Source organism: Sus scrofa, chromosome 11, assembly GCF_000003025.6.
Source record: "Sus scrofa isolate TJ Tabasco breed Duroc chromosome 11, Sscrofa11.1, whole genome shotgun sequence".
NCBI lineage: Eukaryota > Metazoa > Chordata > Mammalia > Artiodactyla > Suidae > Sus > Sus scrofa.
Genome location: NC_010453.5, coordinates 46,375,343 through 46,388,592, shown reverse-complemented (window position 1 = coordinate 46,388,592; position 13,250 = coordinate 46,375,343). Strand labels below are relative to the sequence as shown.

The 13,250-nt window shown below is 42.6% G+C and overlaps 1 protein-coding gene across 15 annotated transcripts in view; it reads left to right on the top strand.

The window, feature by feature from the left end:
• Positions 1–13,250, top strand: part of KLF12 (Kruppel like factor 12) — a 674,377-nt gene that overhangs the window by 266,880 nt on the left and 394,247 nt on the right. Inside the window, exon 2 of one of the 15 annotated variants that reach the window (XM_021065123.1) lies at positions 7,426–7,569. The exons of 13 other annotated variants lie outside the window; for them this stretch is intronic. The gene's annotated coding sequence lies outside the window, so the exon portion shown is untranslated. Of the gene's footprint in view, positions 1–1,366; positions 7,570–13,250 lie in introns of those variants that run through there. One more of the 15 variants, XM_021065117.1, reaches the window with a different exon arrangement.

The following is a 13,250-nucleotide window of genomic DNA, read 5'->3' as shown; positions in this document are numbered from 1 at the left end:
CCAACAGTGTAAAAATTCCTCCTTGGGAAGTCCCCGTTGTGGCTCAGCTGGTTAAGAGCCTGACAAGCTGTCTGTGAGCATGCCGGTTCGATACCTGGCCCCATTCAGTGGGTGAAAGATGTGGCTTTGCTGCAAGCTGCAGCTTAGGTCATAGACGCAGCTCGGGCCCCTGTTACTGTGGCTCTGGCACAGGCAGGCAGCTGCAGCTCCGATTTGACCCTTAGGCTGGGAACTTCCATATACTGCAGGTGGGGCCCTAAGAAGAAGGGGAAAAAAACAAGAGAGAGAAAAATTCCACCTTGCATTTTTAACTGTGAGATAATGCCAGTTGGATTTTATGAGTCCTTCCTTTAAATGAATCACTGTTTGATTTGGGCCCTGCAGCCTGTTTCAAAAGATAAGTTGGTATTTGAAATATTCTTTGTACGTTTCCTAGTAAAGACCAAGGAAACAGTTATTCAGTTTCTCTCTTTCTGTCTTTCTCATCTAAACTATTTGTTTTGCAGAAACATCTCACTTCCAGAGGTTTTATCTTTTTAAAAAACTTTCTTTTCTTCTTTTTTTTGGCTGCACTCAAGGCATATGGAAGTTCCCAGGCCAGGGATTGAATATCACCCACACCTACAACCTGCACCACAACTGTGGCAACGCCGGCTCCTTAACCCAACGCACCAGGCCAGGAATGGAACCCGCACCTCTGCAACCATCTGAGCTGCTGCAGTTGGATCCTTAACCTCCTGTGCCACAGCAGGAACTCCTTAAGCAACATTTTTTTTTTTTTTTTTAATTGGCTTTGGAGGACTTTGTAAGCTTGCTCTCACATTCTCCTGGAGGTCTGATTATGAGTTTGTCCTTGACTTGCTCATCTTCAAGGGTTTCCTTATGTTCCCTGATGGGGTTCTCATTCCGGTTTTGGAAAAGCAGTTAGTCATATGTCTCCTCCAGTCCTTCCTTGTCCTCGAAGCCTCTACCGAGGGCCTAATCGTTTTGATCCCTGGCAGATGTTTCTCTTGGGCTACAGATAAGGTCTTTTACGTGGTCTTCAAAGTACTTAGGTTTATTTTCTTAAAGATGTGTGTTTCCTTTTTAGGAAGAATGCCCCATTTTTAAGAGTTGGCTAGTGACTTCTTGTAGCTGTCTGCCAAGGCTGGAGTGATGGTGTTATCTGGTTTGGCAGGATACTTTCCCAGTGGGCAGCTGTCTGATTTTTCAATGTGATGTGAAGTTCTCCTGCCTGACACCTTATATTGCCTTCCCGTTATACTTGGTGTTTTCTTTATCCTATCTTATTTGAAACTCTGAGATGTGATCTAAAAGGATCGTAAAAGCAGTACCTTGTGGTTTGACAATACAGGCTCGCTTTTTTTTTTTTTTTTTTTTTTTTTTTTTTGTCTTTTTGCCATTTCTTGGACTGCTCCCACGGCATATGGAGGTTCCCAGCCTAGGAGTCGAATCAGAGCTGTAGCCATTGGCCTATGCCAGAGCCACAGCCACGTGGGATCCGAGCCGTGACTGCAACCTACACCACAGCTCACAGCAACGCCAGATCCTTAACCCAATGAGCAAGGGCAGGGATTGAACCTGCAACCTCATGGTTCCTAGTCGGATTCGTTAGCCACTGAGGCATGATGGGAACTCCCAGGCTCTTTCAATATAATGTATATGGCCGTACTTCATAGTGAAGGAGGTTCTTTATGGATAAAAAAAAGCATACTAGACTCCTAGAGCAAGTAGCTTAAGAAAGCAAGCATTCAGAATATTCACCGTCTGCTTTGGTGGAGTTTTCGACAATAATAAGGGTAGAGTCAGAAAGGCACACGTACAGGCATCTCCATTTCCTCTTCATAGTCTCATCTCCTCAGTATCGCCTCTGCGTCCATGGGCCTCACTAGACTGTGGACGCGGATGGACCATGTATCATCTGCGGCATCTCCCATTTCCTGCTCATGCACCTACCTGCTCTGCAGGACGTCTGGCCTCCTTGACAGTCTCCCCCAATCCTTTTATGTCTGGATGCCCAGGGACGTCTTCTATGTACTGATGCGTTAGTCCATCTGCTGGTTATCATGGAGCGTCGTCTCCATGTCACTTCCTTGCTTGCTCACATCTTCATAAAACCCTTGAGAGGGCCTCGGCCTCGCTAATCATGACTCCAGTTCCGTGTGTCTGGAGATCTCATTCAGAGCTCTCTCTGTTGCCAACTCTTGAACAGAAGGGAAGATGTTCCTTCAGATCACACGCTGTAGCTGGGGTCTTAAGCCATGCAGCCCATGTACTTTTTCATATTATGCCAAAGTTTATGGCGTAGAACCTGGGGAATTTGTCCTGAAGCAGGTGCATAGAATACTGTTCTCGATTCCTGTTTTTTCTGTCTGTCCGTTCCATTTCCCCATCTGATGCAGAACAGGGCCACACAACATGATGCTAATACCCTCATCCTTGAGCCAGGAAACAAAAGTGTTCACTCACATGGCTTGGTGGGCGCTCATGGAACTTCCACGTCATCATGTATACCTGGTTATGTGTCTCATCCTTTGAAGTTCTTGAGGACTCCCATAGAGGTCAGTGAGGGTCCAGATAAATTACTACTTAATAAAAATGACAGTAACCTTGAAGTAGTTACATGATTGTCTATTTCACCTTCGAATCTCTCCCTTTGAAAATTATTTATTTTGAATATAACCACGCCTTACTATTTAAAATCTTTGTGTATATATGTATATATCCAGTATGTAAATGTGAATATAAATCACATACCTGGTAGCATAAGGTGTGTGTGTGTATGACACAAAGTAGCATGATACGTATATGAGTAAGTCGATGTTCCGATCCGTGTGATTGATACACATGCATCAGATGTGTAAGCATCAAATGGGGTAGTGTAATGTATGTGTGTGTACGTGTATACAGGAATCCCACACGGTAATATAATGTGTTTGCATGTGTGTGTGAATCAGACAGAGAGTACTGTAATATGTGTAAGAATGGGGGACAGACAAGCATGGCATCTGTGTGTGCATATGTGTGTTTGCATATGATTCACACACATAGTAGTGTAAGGTAAGTGTGTGTGTGTGTGTATGAATCAGAGTAGTGTAATTGGAAAAACGCAGGGCAAATAAAACTATCTGAAATGATTCTGAAATGATCATACCTGCATGACATTGTGTAAAGCACATAACCTTTCGAGGCACCATTAGTAAATTGTGAGATTTTTACTCAGTCTTGCTATGGTCCTTCCTGCTTCTGTGGCTAGCCTATTCCATCACTGAGTGGGTTATTATATCTGTAATGATATTTATAACTGACCTTTCTGTATTCAGAATCCGTGTTGTATCTTTGTTAGCTACTGTGGGAGAGAGACACAGTAACTCTAATTTCATAGTTATTTTTCTGAACTCTTCCCAAACTGACCCCTGGTTTTTATAATGAGAGGAAGGCAACACTTCCCTGGATGTCCTTGAGAAACCACATTTTCTAAATCCTTGCATCAACAAAAAATATCACTGCAGTCTTCACCCGTCTTGTTAAGGCTACATGGCCCTGTAATACCTAATGATTTGAGTGGGAAATCCTTGAAGTCAGTGTTTAGGCAGTGCCTAGGTAGTAGTCCCTGCCTCAAGCTCCATACTTGGCATATATCTGTGGAAAGAACAAATGGTTGTATGAGAAGATGCATTTTAATAATTCACTGTCATCTGTGTGCCCAGGTGTTTGCTGAAGATTTCTTTGCGATGTTGTAGTTGGAGCTGGTGGGGAGAGACGGTTTCTTACCCTGGTGGTTGCGAGATGGCAAGTGCTATTTTGATGCTGTTTGTAACTGTGATAGAGAAGCTGAGGGATGGTGGGAGTAGAATGTTAGTGCGTTTCTATCTTTGGGGAACAGTTGCTGCACCCCTTTTGGAGGAACCATCTTAAACCAGTGAACCACATTATTTCATTAGCTCTGTGTCTGTAGAATCGTATGGGGGCTTTCCCTCTGGGCATAAATCTTGTGTCCATAGGGCACTGAAGCAGTTAATCTAAATGCTCTCTTTTGGACTCAAAGTGCAGTGCGGACAGAGCCCTGAGTTATGATGCTGGAACATCAGAAGGTCCTGCTCTACTCATGGAATATTCTTACTAGCTTGTGGTCACTGCAGTGGGAAGCGAAAAACTCTGTGTGGGGAAATTATAACCATTAAAAGAAAATTTGGTAATCAAACATGAAAGAACACCTCTTTCACTCATGAAATGCCTTTACTTTTTTTGTGTGTTTGTTTTCGTTTTTTTAATTTCAAAATCCATTTGAGCATTCCTCACTAATAAAGCTTGCTGCGATGGCAAAAAACGGCTTTCAGAGGCCCTTAGTCAGCTTAGGCTGATTAGGTGTAGTGGTAATTAATTCTTACTTTGATACCTCGTTGGCCTTCTTACTTGCGGAAAAGGAGTAAACATGAGAAATAGGATTTTAAAAGATGTGGGTGGTTATAAGCTATGCCGCATGTTCTTCAGAAAGATATGTGGCCCTAAAATTAATGCGATGAGAACTTGTTGTATGAAGTTGGTTTACCCAGCGGGTTTTAAAAATGTTTTAATTGGAATTCCTGTCTTGGCTCAGTGGAAACGAATGTGACTAGCATTCACGAGGACGCAGGTTCGATCCCTGGCCTCGCTTAGTGGGTTAAGGATCTAGTGTTGCCATGAGCTGTGGTGTAGGTCACAGACTCGGCTTGGACCTGGTGTTGCTGTGGCTGTGGTGTAGGCCAGCAGCCACAGCTCCTATTCGACCCCTAGCCTGGGAACCTCCGAATGCTGTAGGTGTGGCCCTACAAAGACAAAAAAAAAAACCTTTTCATTAAACATATTTATACATTTTTTAAGTTGATTTTTATTTTATGTTGGCTTATGAAATCTACCATGTTGTCTGTACAGCAGAAATTGTCAAAACATTGTAAATCAACTCAAACAGAAAAAAGAAAAAATCTTACCAAAAAAATCTATGATGTTGTATCAGTTTAAGGTGGACAGCAAAGTTATTCAGTTATACATATGCATCTATCTCTTCTTTTATGGAAGCAGTTTTGATGTCCTTAAAGTTGAGTGTAAAGACAAAAAAAAACAAGCCAAAAACAAAACCCATTTAGGTTTTGTATGCTTCGTATTGGCTGTCAGTTAGCTCTTTTCATCAGACCGTCTGACAGCGTTTTGAAATGTGGGCATTAGGTTTGTGCCCACTCTCACCTCAGTGAGGAGCCTTCTTCCAGAGTCCACATGAAACGAAAGGTTCATCTTAGGGGGTGGTGGGCAAGGCAGAACTCCCTCGCCTTAAGGAGCAGCCGGTGCGAGCATTCTGCCAACTGGCTGGTTTGTGAGAATGAGTGAAGTCATCAAGGCCAGAGCTATTTTCATGCACGGACACGGAGCTCCGGGGCAGCTGGAGGTGCTGCACAGATGAAGAGGTTTTCAGAAGCAGAAAATTTCCCTGCTGACTGATAGCATCCCCGCTTCCCACCGGCGGGGGCCTCTGACATCTCCAGGCAGCACTAGGTCTGGTGTAATAGCCCAGACAGAGGAGGGATGGGGGAGTGTTTCTAGCCTTTCCCGGTTATCCAAAGCCAGGTCTCCATATCAAGATGCCAGGACCGCCCTCCAGGATAGGTGGCCCCCTTGGTCAGGAAAATAGGGGTGGTGCACAGCTGGAGGTGCAGGCTTCTGTTCATGGAGCAAGACAGATTCTTTTTCCTTTTTTTTTTTTTTCCTATTTCTTTTACTCAAAAAGGTCAGAAATGCAAAGGCTGCCCTTTGTGCTGACACCATCCTGTAGGAGATTAGGAGCAGAGTAAAGGAAGTGGGATGTGCATCATGTATAATTTATCAGCACATTGAAAACAAATTGAACAGCACGCTGGACAGTCAACCACTGCACAACAGCACCGATGTGGGAGAAAATGCCTTTCTCAAACCCTTAAGAAAAAGATCGATCACTTGTAAAACCAATTTTTTGGTGTAATCCGAACTGCGTTTTCCCATTCTGATCCTGAACTCTGCCTTGTGGGTTCTGCCACTAAAGAGCCTTCAGAAATGCATAAATGAATATGTGATGAGAGAATCATCTACCGGATGCTGTTTTAACCACTTCCGAAAGGATCTAAAAGTGTACACCGAGCTCCGGCCCTTCAGTGACTTCAAAAAAGTCCAGATACATCCACCAAATGGAGATAAATTTAGCGATAATGAGATACTAAGTTGGCGCCTAAGACAGTCACTCCTTTTCAGCTTCACTGATGCAAGGATTTTCAATTCAAGAAGCAAGAGGTATCGCCTGATAAGTAGTTTCCTACAATAGGAGTGAATCAAAGCAGACCCTCTTCAGCATGAGTGCACTCAGGGGTCATGACTGTGGAAGCTGCCATGATTCAACCCTGTTGAGCAATGGGCCGTCAGAGACAGGAAGCTGCCTTGTTTATTCAAAGTAGGTACCACAGTCTCAGCCCGCTGAGCAAGGTTTTGCAGGCACTTTCATTCTGAATAGGAAGCCCTGGTGCAAGCAAAAACCAAAAAGCCAAAGTACTTGGGATAGGTGTTGATACCGTACTAAGGCTTTCAAGCTCTTGTTTATTTTCTTAATATTTTTAATTAAAAAGGCACAACCTTTACATTTCTTTTTCAGTAACAGTTAACAGTTTAGCAAAGCTCTCATGTAAGTCAGGATTGGACAGAGTGCATGGCCTGCATTTCTACAATGCTTGATGAATTCAAAGTTAATGAAACCTTGATGCAGGGAGGTGTGGCTTCCTTCAGACTCTTCCAAAAGGCGTATATTCAGAGGTTTCTGCTGTGTGTCAGCAGGACAAAATCACCATTGCCTTAGGATTTCTGGGCAAGTGGGGGAGGGATTGCAGAGTAATTTGATAGAATTGGGGGCATCATTTGGAACATTTTCAATTACAGATGAAGAAAGTAATACTGCAAAGCGTCTTTCTTTCCTGATAATATCATAATCTAAGAATTATCATGGAAGTTAGATGAATGAATCCAACTGAGAGTTGCTTCTGTTCAGTATTAGACTTGTTATTTGGGGGGGGGATTAAGAAAAACTATAGTAATCTTAAATGAAAGCTTTCCTAGATATAATTTACTCTTTCTCTGAAGGCTAAAAGGAACTTGAGGATCATGAAATCTGGTATCGTTTTGAAAAGCCAGGCTTGAGATCTAACTTCCTCCTTATTGCTCTGGGACCAAGGGCACATAACATATCTGGGGCCTCTGTTTCCTCGTTTGTAAGATGACCTTAATTAAAAGAATCTCCCTGAAAGGATTGTTGTGACATTTTGAAAGAATAACTCTGAAAGGCCCTAGTGTGATGTCTAGTATGTAGAAAGAGCAAAATAAAGGTGGCCCGTTCGTATGATGACTAATAATGTTATTTTCTTCTTCCTCAAGGCTCTCATTTGAAAGATTCATTTTCACTTCCGTCTGACTATTGGACCACGGTCTGCATTTGGTCCACCACCCTCACCTCTGGTACTGGAAAATAATTTTCCTTCTGGTGGTCTGAAATGAAGGCTCTAGCAGTAATAAAGATCAGTAAGTTAAAACCTGTGAATAGAGGTCATCAAACATTTCAGAGGCGATAATAGGGACAACCCCAAGTTCAGAAGAGCAGGTTTCACTCATGGTCATTTTATATATTAAGAACTCCTCTTTCCTGCTTTTACCTCTTGATCTTGGCCATACAGGGGTATGCATTTTCATATGCAGTTTTTGCATCCTTTTAATAAATGATTGCTGCTGCTGCTGCTGCTGCTATTTAAAGGATGACGAAGTTACGAGGTGTATCTCTTGGTACCTGTTTTAGAGATGCGAAAACCAAGGCTCTGAGACACTTGTTAAAAAGTGGCTGAATTAACTGTGCTTCACTTTTTGTTTTTCTCTCCTCCTGTGTCTCCACCTCTTTCTTCCTCTGATTCTGCTCCTCACTGTACCTTCTTGGCTTTGTTCCTTTTCACCCTTCATTTTGTTCTTCTCCCTTTGTGTGTTACTCTTCCCCTTATTTTATTTTTTCTCATTTCCCTTATGTATATCAAAAATAATTTTTAAGAAGTTGCTGTCTCTCATGGTTTTTTAAGATTTTTATACCTGTTTTTAAAGATAGTTATCGATTTTCTTTTAAAGCTGTCGAATTAAGTTGCCCTTTGGGAGTTCCCGCTGTGGTACAGTGGGTTGAGGATCTAGCAGTGGAGCGAGTCTGATCCTGTCTCTGCAGTGGAGCGAGTCTGATCCCTGGCCCGGTGCAGTGGCTTAAGGATCCAGTGTTGCTGCAGCTGTGGCGTAGGTCTCAATTGTGGCTTTGATTTGATCCCTGGCCCGGGAATTTCCATATGCCATAGGTGCAGCCAAAAAAAAAAAAAAAAGTTGCACTTTGGCCAGTGATTTCACTTGCCTCCCGGGCATGACTACCTGACAGGAAACGTAGTTATTCTTTTGGTTACTCTTGGATAAGAGAAAGAGGCAACTCACTGATACACATCTTGGAATTTTTCGTTTTCACTGATAGACAATTCAACGTTCACTAACAAGTGGTCTGGTTTTAAAAGACATCGTAGAGTAATTACCATTTTGATTGTTTTAAATCTGTCTTCTCAGAGTTCAAAACCTGCTGTAACCTATTCTTGGAGAGTCCAGTGAATTAAGTTGGACCCTTTTCAAAGGCAACCGGAAGAGGTCAGAGCTCCCTCCCGGGCTCCGGGGCTGGGCAGAGGCTGTGCACAGCTGGCCCCCAGCCTGCTTCTGTGTGACCATCTCACACGGGCTGTCCCTTTACAGTTTGTACCTGCCCCCTCCCCATGTAACCCCTTGCCCTTTTTCCTTTTTCTTAAAAGATCATGTGCTGTTAACTTGAAGAAGGGAAACTGAAAATGAGGCATTCAGAACAACAACAACAGGCTTGAAATTGAATACCAGACCATATTTAAGAAATTCCCATCGTCAGGGTCCAACAGCTTGTGCCTGGCAGCCCATCAGTGGTCCATGACCTGCCTCCTCTCTTCCTTTGATGGCTCCTAGTAACTTAAAAATTCTGAGCTCTTAATTTATGCAAAGCCCTATGACTTTCTCTGGCCCTGATGCCCGGTTCTGAACCTCCTTTTGCTTATCGAAAAAAATCATTAATATTTTCTAGCTCCAAGTCTTTGCTTTCTCCTTTCTCTACAAGGCCTCACAGTGCAGGGGAAGTATGTAGACTTTTTTTCCCCCCCGCTGAGTTAAATTTCACCCCCCCCTTCCCTCCCAAAGAAGGCAGCCATGGCTTTTAAATATTTTCCACTCCTCTTTTGCATGTAGAATTAAAGCCAAAACAAATTATGGTAATCTTAGCTTTTTAGTTGAAGAGATTTTGGATGAGTTGAAGTTTACTGCAACTTTAACATTTTTTAGTTTGACAATATAGTCGGGTAACACAATTTTCATTTTCACAGATTACTTTTCTGAGCCTATTTGCAGACCAAAGCATGGCAAATACATGAATAAGTTTCACTTCTTTTCTCTGTGTAGGAAACTTTTCATGTTAAATAGGATTCTTATACACTCAAAGGGATATGCTGCATAATTTTCCACCTAGTGCCACATAAGTTGGATTTCTTATTCATCACACACCATATGCGGTGTTATTAATCTTTACTGTAAGTAGAATGACAAGTGAGCAATAAAAGCAGGCCTTAAATAACTACCAACAAATAATACAGAAAAAAAATTCCCCTAACAGATGCTTAAGAAAGAAGTGACAGTCAGTGAAATTTGGGTTACTTGTATGTTGCATAACTGATGTGCTGCTGTGTACCCTCAATATGGTCCACGGTTTTCACTTCAGATCGTTGTGTGGAGTCCATTCTTTTCTCCTTTTCCCTCCTCCATCTCTCTTCCATTTTCTCCTTCTTCTTCCTCCTCCATACTTTCCACACCTCTTAACTCCTATCAGAAAATCTTCTCTGGGTGGGAACCATCTGACTCTTTCCTCCTTTCCATTCTTCAGGCAGGTGTTGCCTTTGTCTCTAACCAAGGACCCAGACATGCCCCTCATCTGTATCCAAGGTCCCTAAGCATGCCCATCATCTGCATCCATGGTCCCAAGCATGCCCATCATCTGTATCCAAGGTCCCAAGCATGCCCATCATCCGTATCCATGGTCCTAAGCACACCTATCTTCCTTGGACTGGGTTGAGAATAGCCTTTAGAGTACAAGACGCCACTCTTGCTTGATGCTTCCTGTCCCTGTGTCCTTTGTCTTCCTTGCCCATTTTGACAGTCCACTGCTGCTCTTGGGGTTGTTTGGGCTATTGTTATTGATGTCTCCTCTGCCAACTGCACCTTGGACTCATTCCTGGGTCTTACCTTGCCACCATTTATCCTGGTCCTGAGCTTGGTGCTTTATAGCCCTTGCTTCTTGGCTGCCTGCTGCCTGAAACAACTGTGTTTGGGGTGAATTGATGCTGTTGTTTTTCTTCTGTCTCCATTGCTTATCCATGCCCTCCCCTAGTGAATGAAAACTTTTCTATGGGTGCATCTTTTTTTTTATTTTATGAAAGTATAATTTATTTAAAGTGTCTTAATTTCTGCTCTACAGCAGAGTGATTCAGATGTCTGAATATCTATATAGCTTTTTATATTCTTTTCCATTATGGTTTATCACAAGATATGGAATATAGTTCCCCGTGCCGTACAGTAGGACCTTGCTGTTTCTCTCTTCTATGTATAATAGTTTACATCTGCTAATCTCAAACACTCTTCCTGCCCTCCCACCTTGCTCAGCAACCACAAGTCTGTTCTCTGTGTCAGTGAGTCTGTTTCAGTTTCGTAAATATGTTCATTTGTGTCATATCTTAGATTTATAGGCGCATCTTGACAGTTTCATGTGCTGAGCCATGGTGAGCTCTGCAAAGAAGACCAACCCCAAAGCAGAAGGGCCTGGTAATATCACTATGGAAAGTAGGTTAAAGGATCTTGACTGTGCCTACAGTTTGATTTTGAACTTTTCAGATGAGCTTCATATGTGCACAGTGATGTAGAGACCATGCCTACTGCAAGCCTCATTGCCTTCTGTTGCAAGAAAATACAGTTTACAAATATCCTTAGATACTTGGATGGCAAAGTAAATGCCTTGCTGTTGATTTATTATTGTGGCCTATCAGCGCTAGTATTGTGTATCTTTTTCTTCTAATAAATTGCTTTGTAGCCAGGGTTTTGCTTTTTAAAGACATGTAAGTGACTGGAATGGACTTTAGCAATAGAAGTCTAAATTTCCATTTTCCTTGATGCTAAGACTACAAGGCATTTTGGTGAGAGAGTAGAGGGCAGAATTTGACTTCCCAAAGCTTCAAGTGAACTTCTTTTGGTAGTTTCTTCCCACGTGATTTTTCTGGTGCTTTTTAAACATTCAGTAATGTTGTTGTTGGTTTGTTTTCTGGGGCATGAGAAGTTTTATTCACTGCTAGATGCTCTTGAGCCAGAAATTTAACTTCTCTTTCCCCTGCCCATAAGATATTAATTATTGGAATTATTCCTGACTTTTTTCATAGGGATGTCATGATGCTTTGGACTACATGTCCTGTTTAAATGCAAAGTACATTATGATAATGGGATTTTTATTATTTTCTTTAATGTCAAGTCTTCGCTCACTAATTTTTAATTAGGTTAGCTGTGTTGAAGATATTTATGCTCATGAGTCATTTTTATTTTAATTTTCTTTTCTTTTATTTATTTATTTATTTTTATCTTTTCTAGGGCCCCTCCCCCTTCATATGGAGGTTCCCAGGCTAGGGGGTGAATTGGAGCTGTAGCCACCGGCCTACACCAGAGCCACGGCAGTGCGGGATCCAAGCCGCATCTGCAACCAGATCCAGAGCAATGCCGGATCCTAGCCTTGTCTTCAACCTACACCACAGCTCATGGCAACGCCGGATCCTTAACCCACTGAGCAAGGCCAGGGATCGAACCCGCAACCTCATGGTCCATGGTCAGATTCGTTAACCACTGCGCCACGATGGGAACTCCCTTTCTTTTAATTTTATGGGCACACCTAGAGTATATGAAAATTCCTGGGCCAGGAATTGAACTCCGAGCCACAACTGTGAGCTGCTCCACAGCTGCAGGCAATGTCGGGATTGAACCCACACCTCCAGCAATCCGAGCTGCTTAGTTAGATTATTAATCTGATGCACAATGGTGGGAACCCCAGTCATTTTTCTTAATAAGATCATAGGTGTATTCCCTTTGTTTTTACTTTAGAAATGAGGAAAAAGCAGTTCTATGAAGAATAGGAAATACACTGTCCAGAGAATGAAAGCCTCTGAGTTAATGTAGTCAGTAAAATATGCAGGCATACAACTGTGTTCAGAACGCCAGAAAATTACATGAACAGGAAGGCAGCACAGCCATGAGAATGGCCCTGGGGTCTGATCTTGACATTGTCTCTCATAAGCTGTGTGCTCCCTGCTAAGTCGTGAGTTATTTTTTCATTTATAACATGATTCATTTGAGCTTGCCAATTCCCAAATTCCCTTGTGTTCGGTCATCTTAAAATCAAGCATCAGAGTTCCTGTTGTGGCTTAAGAACCAGACTAGTAACCATGAGGATATGGGTCTGATCCCTGGGTCAGTGGGTTAAGGATCTGGTGTTGCCCTAAGCTGTGGTGTAGGTTGAAGACAAGGCTAGGATCTGGCATTGCTCTGGCTGTGGTGTAGCCTGGCACCTGTAGCTCTGATTCGACCCCTAGCCTGGGAACTTCCCTATGCTGCAGGTGGGGCTGTAAAAAGACAAAAAACAAAACAAAACAAAACACCCCAAACCAAGTATCCACTTGCCCTGTCTTCTCTGCTTCTCCCTTCCGTGTCAGTTCTTGGATTTGGCCCTCTGCAAGGGAGCTGATGTAGACCTCAGTGAGCTGATTCTCTGTGGCATTTAAGTTGCTGATAAAAAAAAACTCCAGTTTGTAGTTCCCTGGTGGTGCAGAGGGTTAAGGGTCCTGTGCTGACACTGCTGTGACTTGGGTTGCGGCTGTGGCGTGGGTTTGATCCCTTGCCCTGGAATTTGCGCATTCCACAGGCACTGTTAAAAAAAAAAAAAAAAAAAAAAGGGCAAAAAGAAAAAACTCCAGCTTGTAATGACAGAGCCCTTATTAACTTTTCTTTTTTAAAATAATTCTGTATCATGTATAAATTATTTCTGGCCAAGGTGTCTAGAAGTTCAGTTGACCATCTGAGTTAGCTGATTT